At 41.1% G+C, this 17,506-nt stretch overlaps 1 long non-coding RNA gene and 1 pseudogene across 1 annotated transcript; one reads left to right on the top strand and one right to left on the bottom strand.

Moving 5' to 3' along the window:
• Positions 1 to 758: 758 nt before the first annotated feature.
• LOC125168533 (uncharacterized) lies at positions 759 to 11,503 on the bottom strand. The gene is made up of 4 exons (XR_007153192.1): positions 11,492 to 11,503; positions 9,003 to 9,005; positions 7,730 to 7,859; positions 759 to 780 (listed from the first exon to the last, which is right to left on the bottom strand). It is a non-coding gene; the product is annotated as an uncharacterized LOC125168533 (long non-coding RNA).
• LOC125168504 (immunoglobulin heavy variable 3-23-like) lies at positions 7,316 to 9,581 on the top strand (annotated as a pseudogene).
• Positions 11,504 to 17,506: the final 6,003 nt, after the last annotated feature.

Raw genomic sequence — 17,506 nt, 5'->3', positions numbered from 1 at the left:
CTCGATATATTGCTTCCAGAGGTCATAATTTTACATTTAAACTCTTGATCCATTTTGATTTGATGTTTGTATATGGTGTGAGGTCTGGATGCAATTTCATTCCTCTGCACATGGATAGCCAGCTGTCTAGCACCCTTTATTAAAAAGACCATTTGTTCCCCAATGTCATGTTGTCTGCTCTTGTCAAAATTCAGTTGACCAAAGATAAAGGGGATTATTTCTGGGTTCTCCATTAAATCTCACTGACCTGTACGTATCTTTATTTTTGTAATGTTTATTTATTTTTGAGACAGAGAACACGCGAGGCCCAGAAAGAAAGGGAGAGATAGGAAACTGGTTGGTGTGGAAAGGAAAGGGTTTGGATAGACCTGAGAATGATACATTTCTTTGACCTGTGGTTACTCAGTTGTCCTGTAACTTGATTATGTTCATCTAAACTCATAGAATCTTATAATAAACATGGTCATTTACCATATTTAAGTTACTTCTGTAAATATCATTACTTTGATTAGATAAAATTTTATAAAATTATTTCTATAAATACTTATGTCTTCACACTCTGTATTGTGTTCCTTCTTAGCTTGGTGGTTGTCTGATGACCATATAGAGTAGATAGATAGGATGCACCAGTTTTGTAGGGGGGACAGATTTAGTTCAGTTCATGAAAGTGACAGTTTCTAATGCAAGACTGTGGGGTCAAGGGGCTGAGATGGGGTGCAAAATAATAACATCATGGGAATGAACTCAAGGCTATTGTGGAGAGAGTCTGTCATGTTTTACCTATACAGTTCTTTCCTCAAGGCGAATTATTATTAGGAAACCTGCCAACCTAACAAACTGTTGTTAAATCCACAGGAAATGAATGGAAGAATCCAGAAGGATACTGGCAGGTGGTGGATGCAGGGATGGAGCCTGCTGGGCAGAAGCCTGGTGGTTGAGCAAGGGCCTGGAAGGAGCTGTAAATGTTAGGCCAGAGTGACGATGGTCCAGATCCAGGACAGAGATCTTGTCCCTGCACATCCCAGAGCTCAGGACATCCTGGGAAGGGAGACCCTGGGAACAAATGGGAATGGAAGCCAAAGCCCGAGAGGGAGGAGGAATCTACAAGCAGGCATGTGCTACCCCATGTGGAAGCTGTATTCAGAAATAATTGAAGTCATAATTATTTCTTTTGTATATCTAAAGTTGGTGTCAAATATTCTTTTCCGTATGAAATTATGGTCTTTTAACAAATATTGCCAATAGTGGGTAATTTCATTCAAATACATTCATAATGATGTGACTCCTCTATAATGACTTTAATATAACATAAAAGTATCTATTATCTATCTATCTATCATCTATCTACCCTCTATCATCCATCACCTATCCACTTATCATCTATCTACTATCTAGCATTCTGATCTCTATTTGAAGTCTATTCAGGTAACTCAGCATTCATCCTCTTGGCACATGCCTTCAGGACTATGAACACATTTTCTACAATTTCTTTAGGCTCTAATGTTTAGATTCCAATGTTGTCCAGGTCAGCCAATCCACTTTCATTAATGTGGTTGTTTTAGTGCCATTAACTTCTCACCTCATATACTGATGGTAGCTGTGCCATATCAGTGAAGAGTCCCCCACTTTTCTGTGAAATCTGTGCCTCCTCCCAGAGTTAACAGCCCCTTGTGTTGGATGGGAATTTCTCAGGACATGGAGACACCAGCCATGCATGGGAATCATATCTGCAGGTGACAGAAAGGTGTCCATGTCTTGGTGTCTGTGCACTTAAAGATGTCGGCACTGCTTCCAAGCTTTGCAGGTGACTGAGGAAGCAAACCCCACCAGCAGAGAACCATCAAGATCAGAAGTCTCCAGGTGTGCCCATGCTTTGCAGGTAGTTGTCAGGTGAGGTTAATACATCAGTGTGGAAACGAAAAGAAATGTGATCCTGGGAACAAGGGTCCTTTGCTTGTTATATTTACACCAGACTGGACATCAATATAGATTTTTCCTATGCAGGTATGTGAGGAATGACTGTTAAAATTGAATGTATTTAAAGACTTGATTTGGAAAGGTTTCTGGAGAAAATATGGATCCCTTCAAATATCTTTTGGACAGATAGAGTATAGTGAATTGTGATCCACTCATTTGTTCACTATCTGATCAGAAAGGTGAGGCCATCACTTGACCTGCCTCCAACACAATTCATAGACCAAGTGCTGCCTTGACCGAGGACCAACAAGCCTGTGGATCCACAAAGAGATGCCCACAGGTGGACCTGGAAGGACAAGGGGAGCCTGACTGAATTTTTGTCCACTTGTAAGGACATGCTCCCTCCAACACAGGCAAACTTCTCAAGATCTAGAGATAACTCCAATCTCAGGGTGTGGGAGCCCACAGCTCTCTCCTCAGAGAGAGCTGAAGTCCCTAAGGAAGGCAGAACTGTATTCAAGAAACAGAAGAGACTGTAGGGCCTTCCTTGTGCCTGGTGAGAGGTCCCAAAGGTGAGGGTTTCAGATGTCAGATGTGGGATGATGGGAATGGTTGTGACTGCTGGTGACTGGCCCAGGCTGAGTCTCCTTGTCCCCAGGGGTCCTGTCCCAGGTGCAGCTGCAGGGGTTGTGCCCAACTGTTGAATGCCTTGCACACTCTGCACCTCACTAGCAGCATCTTGGGGTTCTCCATCTCAACCAGTAATTTCTGGTGGAAATGGATCCACCGACCCCAGCAGAGTGGATGCAGTGGATAGTTCACATACTATCATATATTCTATATCACATACTAGGGTCCAGACCACAAGAGCCACATGTCCATCAGTTAGGCAGTTTGTTAGGCAAGAGGAAGAGGGATAAAGCAGGTGCTGGCCACACCCTTGGAGGTTCCCCCAGGATTAACAGCCACACAATCAGAACCGCCTCTATGGGTGAACAGGACAGGATAGGCCTAGTCACAGAGCTGTCTCAAACACCACAAAGGACTTCTGAGAGCTGAGCATGGGCCCAAAAATTGCAATTTGCCCTTAGATTACCTAAAAGTCATGAGGGGGCATTGAGGACAACAGGGGTAACTGAGATCTCCTGGGGTGCTCAGGGTACCAGGGGGAGCTGAGGACACCAGGGTCGCTTAGTTCTGCATGGGGCACTCAGACCTCCAGGGGGATGCTCAGGTCTCCATGGGGCATTGAGGTCACTAGTTGCCACTCAGTTCACCTGGGGGCACTCAGGTCATCAGGAACACACAGGACACCAGGAGCCACGTAGGTAACCTGGGGGTTCACAGGTCTCCAGGGGGCACCCAAGATCTCAGAATTCATATCCGGAACCAGTGTTTCAGGGTCAGGTTTCCTGTGAAGCATCATTCTCATCATGCCCTGCAAGCTTCATCCTGACCAGTAAACAGTACACACTGTTTCCTAAACCATTTACAAACACAGATGTCTTCTAACATTTAGAGTGAACAGTCATATAATAGTGCCGACCTTGACAGAGACCAAGCTCGGGGATAAATCAACTCATATACAGACCTGTGCCTCACAAGTACACGGGCCACCATTTAAGATACATGTAAGTGATTTTCAAACAGAGGAGACTGACTCATTCAAGTGATCTAAATTTAATATATTTGAGCAGGTCCTCTCTCCTTTTACTTTCCTTAAGGTTTTCCTTTGATGCCCATGAAGAGAGACCATGAGTAAAGACCCTTGTGGTTGTCGAAACCCCACAGCATCTTCATCAACTCCGCGACTTTCTCTCAAGGATTCTCAGTATATACACGTTCCTGTGAGAGAAAAGGGTAGTTTCTACCCTTCACTCCTTTTGTTCTCCATCCGGTTCAGGAAGCCAGAGACAACCAGTGGGGAGGCACACTGAGTCAAGTCTTACAAAACGGTCAGCCAGGGGTCCATCCTACTTAAGTAGTTAAGGAATCATCCACTGGATCCACCTGTCTGCACCTTGTCTCCACAGAACATGAGGCCCAGACCTTCCTCACACTCAGCTGGACATGAAGTCAACTGTATGGGAGCAGATTAGGAACTCAGTTTAGTGGGTTATTTCACCGCAGTTTTCCATAGTAGCTACACGATGTTGCACTCCCATCAAGTGAATTCTAGGATTGCCTGTTCTAAACATCCTCAGCAACACTTGAGATGTTCTCGTTGTGTTTGCCTTATTTTATACTAGCCTTGCTATCAGTTGTGAGGTGATATCTCAGTGGATCTGGGGGGGGGGGAATTCTCTGATGATTAGTGATGATGAACACCATTCATATGCTGGATGGACATTTTTTCAACCTTAATTACAAAATGGATATTTACATGCTTGACCCAAATTTTAATCAGGTGATGTGCTTACTGTTATGATTATAATTGTGATTTTTGCTATTGATGTTAAGGAGTCCCTCCTGTATTTTGGATATTAACTCCTTTTCAATATTTTTAATGTAATGTCTCCCATTTCATAGACTGCCTTCTCACCATGCTACTGTTTGATTTGCCCCCTCTCTAGTTTGATGCAGTCCCCCTTGTCTGCCATGGTTCTCTGTGATTTTGCTTTTGGATCAAATAAATCATTGTCAAGAGAATGTCATGATGTTTATCCTGTGTGTTTTCTTCGAAGGCATTTTGGGTCAGGGTTCTGCTTAATCTTTAATCGATTTTGAGATTTGTTGGTGTTGACATATATGTATGATGCAAGATTACGGCCAAATGTCATTATTTTGCATGTGTATATCAACACCATTTTGTAATGTTTCTTTTATTTTTGAGGGAGCAAGACAGATCATGATCAGGGGAGGCACAGGGATAGAGGCAGACACAGAATCCAGGCTCTGAGCTGTCAGCACAGAGCCTGATGTGGGGCTCAAACCCACAAATCATGACAACAATACATGACTGGAAGTTGGATGCTTAGCTGACTAAGCCACCCAGGCGCCCCTAGTCAACACCATGTTTAAGAGACACAATCCTTTCCCCACTGTGCATTGTTGGAAATCTCATGGAGGATTTGCTGACTGCATGTGCACAATTCTACATTTGGCTCCATAATGAGCTCCACTGGTCTAAATGACTCATTTCATGCCAGCAGTACACTGTTGGAGTTAATGTATCTCTGCAATATATTTAGAAGGAAGAAGTGTTCTCCCTCTCTGTGTTCTCTCGTCTTCATGATTTTGTTTTTTACTTCCATGTGTTTTGTGGTTACATATGAATTAGTATATTTTTCAGATTCCTTTTAAAAAAGGCATTGGTATTTTCATTGAGATAAAAAGATAAATATAAAATTAACATAAAAAGATACAGCAGAGAAAAAACACTATCACAAATACAGAAAACAAATCAACTTCATTAAAATTTAAATTTGGAAAGATAAGTGAAATTTAGAAAACTTAGGTAGCCTAGGGAAATAGGTAAGATTCAAACAAATGCGATCGGAACTGAAAAAGGAGACCTAACTGAACTAAACACATGAAAAGGATCATAAAGGAAAAACTTAGATATTTATAGGTCAACAATTAGATCACCAAGAACAAATTACACATTTTCTAGCATTATATAATCCACCAATACTCTTTCATGCAAAATACAAGAGGAACAAAACACAAATTAGTAAGAAGATGTCCTTAATGTAAAACCTTCACCCTCCAAAAAAAAAAAAAAACCAAGGCTTTATTAAAATTCTACAATATTTAAAGAATAATTAATGCCAATACTTCTCAAACTATTACAAATCACTGATGAAAAAGACCACTCCCAGATGCACTTTATGAGGACACCTTACTCTCACAACAAAGCCAGAGAAACACACCACAAGAAGGGAAACTACAGGCCAGTGTCTCACATACACATACATGCAAAATTCCTTGATTAAGTCCGAGCCTACTGAATTCAACAGCACACTGAAAGGATCATACATGATACTCCAGTGTGATTCATCCCTGAAATGCAAGTATCCTTCAACATACACAAATGCAAAAATCTGATGTCCTCCATTAACAGAGGGAATGATTGAATCAAAGCCATCCTTAATTAATTCATAAAATCATTAGACACAGTTTTTTCATGAACAAAAAAATACATCTTCATCACTTTAAAATAACTCAATTAAAAAGGAGAAGGAAATTATCTCCACATGATCATGGCCACTATGAAAGCCCACACCTGACAGCATATTGAACATAAAATACTAAAACCATTCCTGCCACATCAGGAGCCAGGCAATGATGGTCATCCCAATAGAAGTATTCCACATGATAACGTGAAGAATAACTGTGCTGCCTCAAACCGTATCATCGTGTCACAGTCCTTATTTGGATGAAAGTCACGGGAGAAACAGCCAGTCCAAGGACACTCAGACCCTCCTGTGTCCCTTGACAGCAGGATATAAATCACCTTTGGGAAACTCCCCTTCCCTGTACCAGGAGGGGAGAACCATCCTTAGCACCAGAATAAGGAACTCAGGGACAAGAAGGTTGTGAAAACAAACCTAGGTATTTGTTGACTAATTAAATACCCCAAAACCACACCTTTGCCTTGACTCTTGCCAAATCCAATGTTTTGTTGTCTGAAAGTCACAAGTGCCACCTGCTTTGTTCATTCTCTGGGTGTCATATTATTAGGAAGCCCAGGCACTTGCAAAAGGAAATTTATTCTCCCCTTTAGATCAGTCTTATGTCAACTGAATGCTTACACCGGGTGAAAACCCAGAAGAAAAGAAGGGAAAGTCATTCTTCTCCTATAACTGGAAGAAGTACCCACAAACTTTGGCAATAAAAAGAAATAAAAGACATTTAAATCAGTAAGGAGGAAGGAAAATTACTTGTTTGCAGATGACATGATCTTAAACATAACAAAACCCTAGAGATACCACAAAAAATATTAGAACCAGTTTCTTAAAATGAGGAAAAGTGCAGGATGCACAATGAGCACAATGAACAAAGAAAATAAATAAAATAAACCACCTGTGATTCTACACACCAGCATGGAAATATATGCAAAACAAATAACAAAATTATACAACTGAAAATGGCACAGAATAAAGTACTTGGAATTAAACTTCATAAAGTATGTAAAATAATTGTAGAGCGAAAATGACTTTTGTTGATGAAAGACATGTAAAAATGCACAAGTTCCGCAAATATACCTGTGCTCACTGATAAGAATTATTCATATTGTCGCAGCACCATCCACACAAACTAATGTAGAAATGCATCCCAAACCTGCCATTCACTTTTAAAGAATCAAATCTAAGTCTGCAGTGTGATATATATGTAAGAGGACATGCAAATAGGGCCCTCTCTGTGCTGATTAAACCAGCCCATCCCAACCATGCAGCTGGGAGAAGAGCCCCAGCTCCAGGGGTCCCAGGTGTTTCCATTCAGTGATCAGGACAGAACACAGACACCTCACCATGGAGTATGTGCTTGGCTTGGTTTACCTTGTTGCATTTTTAAAAGGTAATTCATGGTGAACGAGAGACACTGAGTATGTGAGTGGATATGAGTGAGAACCAGTGGATGTGTGACAGTTTCCTGACCAAGATGTCTTGCGTCTGCAGGTGTCCAGTGTGACGTGCAGCTGGTGGAGTCTGGAGGAAAACTGGTGAATCCTGGGGGGTCCCTGAGACTCACCGGTGTAGCCTCTGGATTCACCTTCAGTAGTTCCAGCATGAACTGGGTCCGCCAGGCTCCATGAAAGGGGCTGCAGTGGGTCACGTATATTAGTAGTAGTGGAGGTAGCACAAGCTACGCAGACTCCATGAAGGGCCGATTCACCATCTCCAGAGACAACGCCAAGAACACGCTGTATCTGCAGATGAACAACCTGAAGACTGAGGACACGGCCACATATTACTGTGCAAGAAACAGGGTGAGGGGACCTCGCTGGGAGCTCACTGGCAAACCTACCTGCAGGAGGGGAGCAGCACCACCAGGGGGCACACACTATGCACAATTCTGCTTTGTGTTGCCAGGAGCAGGTGCAGATGGAGGTTACAGGCAGGTTTCCTGTCAGGGTCTGGGGCTTCCTGTCCACACAGCAGTTTCTCCAGGGAGCCTCTCTGGACACAGGATTCTGTGTTTACCTATTACCTGTGTGAATTAGATCATTGTTTTCATAGGAAAACTACCCTACCATGCACAATGACAGAGTTGTTTGCATTGCTTTCTCCTGTCCCTCAACATGAGTGAATTACAGATTTCCTGAGGCACAATAGCTGAACATTTACATGAGGCCCAGATGCACTCCCTGTGCAGCCAGGACCACAAGCTCCCACAGCTCCCCATTATCTTCACCCACCCCATGTCCCAATCAAACAAAGTGACACTTCCTTCATGGCACTTTGCTACTCAGGACTTTAAATGAGCTACAGCTTTATTCAATTCCTCTAAACAAAAGATAAATCATCTCCATGTATTAATCAGGATTCCCTCGAGCAACAGAACCCAAAGCACATTGGTTTCCATGACAAAATATGTTGAGAAGTCCCATGATCTACTGTCACAAGTTGGGGAGCCAGGAAAACCAGTGGTATAATTCTCGCCTGATTCTGAAATAGTGTCTAGTCTCAGAACCTTCAGAGCCGATGATGTAACTCTAAGAACAAGGGAAGGAGGAGACCAATGTTCCAGTTCAAACAAGCACATGGGAAGTAAAAATGAGGGAATTCTTCCTCCCTCTGCAACGGATTCTACTCAGAACTATGATGGAATGGGTGATGCCCAGGCAGAAAGAAACCATGGATGGAAATGCCAATCTCTTCTGGAAACTCATCACAGACATACACGGAAACAGTTGTGAATCTGGACACCCATGATGCAGTCACGATGACACATAAAGGTAATCATGACAAGTCAACCTGCTGTAATTGTCGAGTTCAAAACCTGAAGATTTAGAAGTCCATGCCATCACTGGGGTGGAGCCTGGTGGGCATAGCAGTACTCCTGTGGAGAAGGAGCCCCGAGGCCCATAGGGACTGCTGCGGTTTGAGGATCCCCTGGGTCATATCGGGTGAGACAGTTACCTTCTTGGAGTGCATTTGGGAGACAGGGCATTGCCTCTCATGGGGCAGGAGAGCTGACAGGCACCATTGCACTGCCCTGGTCATTAGCATAGGAGCCTCTGCTGAGAGCAGCTAACTGAACGCTCCCTTCTTGTTCTTCCTCACCATGAACTCCAAGCTCCTAGTGTTCATGCAACTGCCCTTCTGGGATAACCAGCTCCAACCACATCACAGCAAGACACTGTCCCAGAGGATCAGTGGGGTCCCTGTCACTTTGAGTTCAACTATTAGGTGTATTCAAACCCAGCTAGATCTGCTGAGATAAAACATAAGAGTCCTAAGCTTCCAGGTGTGCCAATGGATTGGACAAAGGCAGGGTGAAGGCTGGGTTCTGAAGGAAGCCTGGGACCCATGAGTACAGATTGTTCTCTCTTTGTGAGGGCTTCCTGAACAGGGGTGGCTGGAAACTCCAACTGCAGGGACTAGAGAAGGAGCTTTTGCCAATATTCCTCCCACCAATTATCATGGACAGAATTCAGTGAGCAGCACAACACCCCCCAGTAGATACTGAGCCACTGACACCAAGACATACCCACCTTTCCTTCCTCAGGTGCTTCCTTACTAGGGAACGAGTGTCTAGAACCCAGACCACCATTGCACCCTTCCTTCCAAAGAGCACCTTATACCCCCACAGGCACCAAGTCTACTGACCATATAGTGAGGCATAGCTTCACCTCTAGGGAAATAGGAATTAGCCTCTTTTAATAAGGAGACCAAACTCACCTAGTTGAAACTCACAACACTATGGACAAAGTTGAAAAACTCTCCCCTGGAGGCAAGGAGAACTCTGCAGACGACTGACCTGAGGGACAGAGCAGCCAATACATGACAGCACAGTGCACACAGCACATGCAAGAAATGCTTCCAGAATGTCCGGTTGTCAACAGTATGTAATCATTTCTCAAAAAAGACACTCCTCTAGAAGCAGAAAACATAACAGGATTTTCCTAAAACACTTAAGAAAGCGGAGACATGGACATACAGAGTGATGGAGGAATTCATTCCAAAAGAAAAAACCATAAAAGGACATTGCCAGGGATGTAATTAAAACACATATAAATAATAAGCCTCAAACAGAATTTAATACCTAGCATAAAGAAACAGAACTTTTAAAAACTATCATAAGAATACTAGTTGCGCTTGAGAAAGTCTAGAAGGCATGAGGATACCCTGACTACAGATGGAAAAGACCTAAAACCAGGTCAGGCTGAAACTTTTAAAATGCTGTAACCGAGATGTGAACCTGATTGGATATAATGAACTCAAGGCAGAAAGAAGCAGATGAATGAGTAAGTGACATGAGAGATAAAATTTTGTGAGAAATGAAGCAGGAAAGAAGAGGAAAATTAAAATATTGCATCATAAACGTATACTTAGGGAATCAGCAACTTCATAAAGTGTAATAAAGTTATTTTCAAAGGAGTCCCAGAAGAAGAAGAGAGGGAGAAAAAAGTTTTCTCTGAGTGCATTAGAGTGGAAAATCTCCACTAAATGCTGAAGGACACAGACATCCACATCTATGAGTCACAGAGAACTCCCATTAAAATAAAAAAAAAAAACAGCAGGCCGACTCTGAGACATAACATAGTAAAATTCACAAAATACCCACATTAAAAACCCAATAAGCATGAAGACAGAAGAGTTTGCTAACGAATACGGGAAGATAAAAAAAAAGATTATGGCAGAAGTGTCCACAGAAACCTGCAGGAAAGAAGGGAGTGGCATAATACCCTCAAATGTTCAAATGAAAATCAGGCAGTCAATGGGGGAGGAGACAAGATGGCAGAACAATGTGGAAGATTTTTGTGTGTCTCACATCCATGAAATACAGCCAGACCAACACTAAACCATCCTACACACCTAGAAAACTGATTGAGGATTAACACAACAATCTGCACAACCTGAACCACAGAATTCAACAAGTATGTGGCGAGGAGAGGGGGCCTTGGGGAGCAAGAAACTGCAGGAAGGGAGGTGCTTTTGCAGGCAGAGAGAGGACGGAGACTGGGGAGTGGGGGAGAAAACAGGAAAAGCACCCCTCTCCAAAAGCAGCTGGACAGAACGTGGAAAATTGGAAACAGCCACAGGGACTAAACTAAAAAGGGAGAAAGGAGAAAGGAGAGTAGGTAAATTCCACTAAGACTGTAAACAAGGGGAGAGCAAAGGCTGCAACTCCACAGCTCGATACCTGGAGGTGCTCTGGTGGGAAGGGAGAATCCCAGGAACAGAGTGGCGTCCGGGATGTTCTCAGGCCACACGGGGAGAGGCAGTTGCACTGCTGGAAGGACATTTGGAGGAGACTGCCAAAGACGTCTGGTCCCAGCACACCCCGGAAAACGGCCACATTCGCTGGAGCTGCAACAAGGTCATTTAGGGTGAAGCCTGGTGCCAGCCATGTGTTGCGATTTTCCATAATCCACGAAACGCTGCTGCTACACTCTCTCACGAACTTTTTCTGGGGCGGGCTGGCACCTGACCATAGTCTCGGGGCACCAACAACAACAGGGTCCAGCAAGCGTTCCTAGGTGCAGCCAATATTCGGCCATTGCTCATTCGGACATTGCTTGGTGACACCCTCCCAAAGAGGGGCAGAACAGGTCAGAGCCGCAGTCCTTTGGACATAAGGGACCAGGGAAAACAGCCGTGTCTGTGACAAAACTTGGGAGAGAGGTGCGGCCTGGGGCCTGGTCACAGAGAGTGAAGGAGCAGGGAGGGGACAAGGGCTGAAGACAGAGGATAGGTATGCAATTGCTGATCCAGGAGAACAGACTGGGTACCCGGGTGGCGCCATTTTCACCACTCCCGCGCATTTGCATTGGCACCTACAAGCACGGCAACAATCCACCCCAGGAGCCTAAAAGCGCCATCTAGTGGACAGCAGAGCCATTACACTGAGCCCCTCCCAACGGGGTCAACAGGGCTCTTCAGGAACACAAGTCTCACTGCCGCTTACTTTATGGACTATAAAGAGCTACATAGACTGACATCTAGGGGATAAAGAAGTAATTTCAGTCCTATTTCAATCTGTTAGCCAGTTCATCTAGTCAATTTTCTTTCTTTTTTTTCTTTTTCTCTTTTACACTTCTTTTCTTTTTCTTGAATGTAGAAAAAAATTATTTTTATTATCAATTATTATTAAAAATATTTTTCTTAATTTTTATTACTATATTTTTTACATTTCTGTAATTTTTTTTCAAATTCTATTTTACTTCCATCATTTTATTTTACTCTACCTCAGTGTACTCCCGTTTTCAAATTTCCAGTTTCCTTTTTACTTTTTCTTTCTTTTTCTGTTTTTCCCTTCTTTGTTTCTATAGTTTTTCTGGAATGCAGAATGAGAAAAACTTCATTTTACTTTCAATTTCTATTAAAAATATTTTTCCTTAATTTTTTTACTATATTGATTGCTTTTATGTAAATTTTTTCAAATTCTATTTTACTTCCATCATTTTATTTTAGTCTACTACGGTGTATTCACTTTTTGAATTTTCAAATGATTTCCTTTTTTTCCTTTTTGTATCTTTTTTCTCTTTTTTGTTTCCTCTCTTTTTTCTAGAATACAGAAAAAGAAAAAAAATCACATTTATTTTTAATTGCTATTAAAAATATTTTTCTTTATTTTTTACACTATATTCTTTACTTTCCTGTATATTTTTTCAAACTCTATTTTACTCCCATCATCTCATTTTAGTCTACTTCAGTGTATTCATTTTTTCAAATTCTCAAATTATTTCCTTTTTTTCCTCCCCCTCCCATTTTTTTCTCTAATCTGTCAAACCACTTTCAACACCCAGAACAAAACACACCTAGGATCTAGCATATTCCATTCAATTTGTGTGTGTTTAATTTGTAATTTTAATATTTCTGTAATTTTATCTTTTCATTTCAATTTTGCGACCTCATTAATTCCTTTTCTCCCTTCAAAATGATAAAATGAAGGAATTCACCCCAAAAGAAAGACCACGAAGAAATGACAGCCAGGGATTTAACCAACACAGATACAAGCAAGATTTCTGAACCCAAATTTAGAATCACAATAATAAGAATACTAGCTGCAGTCAAAAATAGATTAGAATCCCTTTCTGCAGAGATAAAAGAAGTAAAAAATATCCAGAATGAAATTTAAAATGCTATAACTGAGCTGCAATCACAGATGGATGCAGCGGTGGCATGGATGGATGAGGCAGAACAGAGAATCAGCGTTATAGAGGACAACCTTATAGAGAATAATGAAGCAGAAAAAAAAGAGGAAGATTAAGGCAAAAGAGCAAGATTTAAGAATTACAGAAATCAGTGACTCATTAAAAAGGAAAAACATGAGAATCATAGGGGAACCAGATGTGGAAGAGAGAAAGAGGGGTGGAAGGGTTATGTGAGCAAATCATAGCAGAAATCTTTCCTAACCTGGCCAAAGACACAGACATCAAAATCCAGGAAGCACAGAGGACTCCCATTAGACTCCACCAAAACCCACCATCAACAAGGCACATCATAGTCAAATTGACAAAGTACTCAGGCAAGGAGAGAATCATAAAACCAACAGGGAAACAAAGTCCATGACTTACAAGGGAAGACAGATCAGGTTTAGCAGACCTATCCACAGAAACTTGGCAGGCCACAAAGGAGTGGCGGGATGTATTCAGTGTGCTAAATCAGAAAAATATGCATCCAAGAATTCTGTATCCAGCAAGGCTGTCATTCAAAATAGAAGGCGAGATAAAAAGATTCCCATACAAACAAAAATTAAATGAGTTTGTGACCACTAAACCAGCCCTGCAAGAAATTTTAAGCGGGAATCTCTGAGGGGAGAAAAGATGAAAATATATCTGTATAAATAAATACATAAATACCAAAATCAACAAAGATTAGAAAGACCAAAGAACATCACGATAAACTCCAACTCTACAAGCATCATAATAGCAATAAACTCCTATCTTTCAGTACTCACTCTAAACGTCAATGGACTCAATGCCCCAATCGAAAGACATAGGGTAACAGAATGGAGAAGAAAACAAGATCCATCTATATTCTTTTTACAAGAGACCCATTTTAGACCTAAAGACACCTAAGATTGAAAATAAGGGGATGGAGAACTATCTATCATGCTAATGTTCAACAAAAGAAAGCCGGAGTAGCCATATTGATATCAGACAATCTAGACTTTAAAATAAAGACTGCATCCAGAGATGCAGAATGGCATTATATCCTTCATAATCAAAGGGTCTATCCACCAAGAAGACCTAACGATTGTAAACATTTATGCGCCAATTGTGAGAGCACCCAAATATAGAAATCAATTAATCACAAACATAAAGAAACTCATCGATAAGAATACCATAATAGTAGGAGACTTCAACATTCCATTCACAACAATGAACAGATCACCTGATCAAAAAATCAACAAGAAAACAATGGCTTTGAATGACACACTGGACCAGAAGGACTTAACAAATATATTCAGAACATTTCATCCTAAAGCAACAGAATATGCACTCTTTTCCAGTGCACATGGAACTTTCTCCAGAATAGACCATATATGGGACACAAATCAGGCCTAAGTAGGTACAAAAAGATCAAGATCATACCATGCATATTTTCAGACCACAATGCCATGAACTCAAAATCAACCACAAGAAAAAATCTGGAAAGGTAACAAATAATTAGAGACTGAAGAACCTACTAAAGAATGAATCAGGCTAACCAAGCAGTTAAAGAAGAAATTAAAAAGTATATGGAAGTCAATGAAAATGATAACACCACAACGCATACCTCTAGGATGCAGCAAAGGCGGTCATAAGAGGAAAGTATATAGCAATCCAGGCCTTCGTAAAGAAGGAAGAAAGATCTCAGATACACAACCTAACCTTATGACTAAAGAGCTGGAAAAGGAACAGCAAATAAAACCCAAAACCAGCAGAAGGCAGGAAATACTAAAGATTAGAGCAGAAATTAGTGCTATCGAAACCAAAACACAGTAGGTCAGGTCAATGAAACTAAAAGCTGATGCTTTGAAAGAATTAACAAAATTGATAAACCACTATCCAGTTTGATCAAAAAGAAAAAGGAAAGGACCCAACTAAATAAAATCAAGAATGACAGAGGAGAGATCACAACCAACACAACAGAAATAAAAACAGTAAGAAGAGAATGTTATGAGCAATTATATGCCAATAAAATGGGCAATCTGGAAGAAATGGACAAATTCCTAGAAACATATACACTACCAAAACTGAAACAGGAAGAAATAGAAAATTTGAACAGACACATATCCAGTAAGGAAATTGAATTAGTAATCAAAAATCTGCCAAAAGACAACAATCCAGGACCAGATGGCTTTCCAGGGGAATTCTACCAAACATTTAAGGAAGAGTTAACACCTATTCTCTTGAAACTGTTCCAAAAAAGTAGAAATGGAAGGAAAACTTCCAAACTCTTTCTATGAAGCCAGCATAACCTCGATTCCAAAAACAGACACAGACAACACTTAAAAAGAGAACTATACATGAATTTCCCTGATGAACATGGATGCAAAAATCCTCAACAACATATTATCCAACCAGAAACAATAATACATTAAAAAATTATTCACCACGACCAAGTGGGATTTATACCTGGGATGCGGGGCTGGCTCAATATCTGTAAAACAATTAACGTGATTCATCACATCGATAAAAGAAAGGACAGGAACCATATGATCCTCTCCATAGATGCAGAGAAAGCATTTGACAAAATACAACATCCTTTCTTGATAAAAACCCTCAAGAAAGTAGGGATAGAAGGACCATACCTCGAGATCATAAAAGCCATCTATGAAAGACCCAATGCTAATATCATCCTCAATGGGGACAAACTGAGAGCTTTCTCCCTAAGGTCAGGAACAAGACAGGGATGTCCACTCTCGCCACTTTTATTCAACAATAGTATTGGAAGTCTTAGCCTCTGCACTCAGACAACACAAAGAAATAAAAGGCATCCAAATCGGCCAGGAGGCGGTCAAACTTTCACTCTTCACAGATGACATGATACTCTCTATGGAAAACCCAAAAGACCCCACCAAAAAACTGCTAGAATTGATTCATGAATTCAGCCAAGTGGCAGGATATAAAATCAACGCAGAGAAATTGGTTGCATTCCTATACACTAACAATGAAGCAACAGAAAGAGAAATCAAGGAATCTATCCCATTTACAGTAGCACCAAAAACCATTAAATACCCAGGAATAAATCTAACCAAAGAGGTGAAAAATCTTTACACTGAAAACTATAGAAAGCTTATGAAAGAAATTGAAGAAGACAAAATATGGAAAAACATTCCATGCTCCTGAATAGGAAGAACAAATATTGTTAAAATGCTGATAGTACCGAAAGCAATCTACATATTCAATGCAATCCCGATCAAAGTGACACCAGCATTCTTCACAGAGCTAGAAAAAATAATCCTAAAATTTGTATGGAACCAGAAAAGCCGCCGAATAGCCAAAGAAATCTTGAAAAAGAAAACCAATGCAGGAGGCATCACAATCCCAGACTTCAAGCTATACTTCAAAGCGGTAATCATCGAGACACTATGGTAGTGGCACAAGAACAGACACTCACGGGCATCTGAGTGGATCAGTCTGTTAAACATCCGACTTTGACTCAGGTCACGATCTGGCAGTTCGTGAGTTAGAGTCCCACATCACGCTGTGTGCTGACAGCTCAGAGCCTGAAGCCTGCTTGGAACTCTGTGTCTTCCTCTCTCTCTGACACTCCCTCGCTCATGCTCTGTCTCTGTCTCTGAAAAGTAATAAATAAATGCCAAAAAAATTAAAAAAAAACAAGAACAGACACTCAGATCAATGGAACAGAATACAAAATCCAGAAATGGACCCACAAATGTATGGCCAACTAATCTTTGACAAAGCAGGAAAGACTATCCAATGGAATAAAGACAGTGTCTTCAGCAAGTGGTGCTGGGAAAACTGGACAGCGACATGCAGAAGAATGAACCAGGACCACTTTCTCACACCATACACAAAACTAAACTCAAAATGGATGAAAGACCTCAATGTAAGTCAGGAAGCCATCAAAATCCTCGAGCAGAAAGCAGGCAAAAACATCTTTGGTCTTGGCCGCACCAACTTCCTACTCAACACGTCCCCAGAGGCAAGGAAAACAAAAGCAAAATGAATGACTGGGACCTCATCAAAATAAAAATCTTCTGCATAGTGAAAGCAACAATCAGCAAAGCTAAAATTCAACTGACAGAATGGGAGAAGATATTTGCAAATGACATCTCACATAAAGAGTTAGTATCTAAAATCTATAAAGAATTTATCGAACTCAACACCCAAAACCCAATCCACTGATGAAATGGGTAAAAGACATGAATAGACACTTCTCCAAAGAAGACATCCAGATGCCCAACCGACACATGAAAAAATGCTCTACATCACTCATCATCACGGAAATGCCAATCAAAACCC

Source organism: Prionailurus viverrinus, chromosome B3 (assembly GCF_022837055.1).
Source record: "Prionailurus viverrinus isolate Anna chromosome B3, UM_Priviv_1.0, whole genome shotgun sequence".
Taxonomy (NCBI): Eukaryota; Metazoa; Chordata; class Mammalia; order Carnivora; family Felidae; genus Prionailurus; species Prionailurus viverrinus.
This window is presented reverse-complemented; position numbering and strand designations above follow the sequence as displayed.